This window comes from Benincasa hispida, chromosome 3 (genome assembly GCF_027475165.1).
Source record: "Benincasa hispida cultivar pf3 chromosome 3, pf3_genome.v1.1, whole genome shotgun sequence".
NCBI lineage: Eukaryota > Viridiplantae > Streptophyta > Magnoliopsida > Cucurbitales > Cucurbitaceae > Benincasa > Benincasa hispida.
In genome coordinates this window covers 69,274,270-69,275,619 of record NC_143480.1, presented here as the reverse complement: position 1 = coordinate 69,275,619, position 1,350 = coordinate 69,274,270, and positions in this window count along the sequence as shown.

Below are 1,350 nucleotides of genomic sequence, written 5' to 3'. Positions count from 1 at the left end.
TAGGTAGATAGAGTTAGAGATTGAGAAAATGGGTTCTCTCTTGACTAGCAGTTGGTGTTGGGATTTTTTTTACCCACAGTGGGGTTATTCTCAACCGAGAAACAATTTTACTGTTGTATGATTAAAACAGCTTTATATGTTTTATGTTTGGAAAATGTTTATACTGCAGTACAAGTACTGTAGAAGCTTATATTTCAGTTAAACTCTTTATTGAGATTTTTGCATAAAAATCAATTATCTTTCTTAAGTCACTCACTGGGTGCAAGCTCACCCCGTTTTCAAATGTTTTTCTTTTCCCCCCACAGGTAACGGTCAAATCCTCAAAAGATAGCTCAGCATCTGCTCTGCCACTAAAGGATAAAGATATTGTAACCCCTTTGCTAGGTGGTTACTGTAACTATTGTACACATGTTACTATTGTTCATATAGGGACTAGGGTTTTTGGGCTTTGGGACTTATAAATCTAGTGTTGTAATGACTCTAAACATGTTATATTTCTGAATTAATAAATTTTTGCCCTAAAGACATTCCGTTGTATATGAGTTATATTTTGGTATCAGGGTTATTCCGCAAGAGTTATTAGGCAATAAGTGTCAGCCAAAGGGTTGATAACTGCTGCAGTCACGCCCTTTCCTAGGCTAAGAGGGTGGTTTGGGGCAGGGTGTGACACGCGCACTGGGCGATCATGTAACAGTGAGCAGCGGTGCACGATGAGGTAGGCGATTGTGTAACAAATGAGCGGTGCTATGTGATGAGGTAGGTGATCGTGTAGTGAATGCATGGAGCTAAGCAATGTGGTAGGCGATCGTGCAGCAAGGTACGATGTAGAGAGTCGTGCTAAACGATAACGCTATGCGATGGGCGATAGCGTTAAGCGATGGAGCATGGGCACTGCACGATCGACATTAGCGTTAGATGATGACACTGGGTGACGGCGCTACGTGAAGTGCATGGGCGCTAGATGATAGCCGTGATGCGCTAGACGATGGACAACAGAGCTACACGATGGGCATCAGCGAGATCCATAGGATGAGCAAGAGCTGTGCGGTAGGCTGTATGCTATGCGATAGGCGTAGGCACTATGCGTTGGGCTATGCGTTGGATGATGAGCGACAACATTACTAGACGATGAGTAGAAGAGCTACACGATGAGTTAGTCGATAGAACAAGCCATGATGGGCACATGGTGAAGTGTCTATGCGTTGCTAAGGCTGGCGGTACATAAGGCTTGTGAGGTTAGTGTGCGTTGGTCTTAAGCAAGAGACTAAGGACATTGGCAAGCAATAAGGACATGCTAGCGTTAGTCAAAAGGGATGCATTAGCAAGAGGCTAGGCGATGGTAAGCTATAC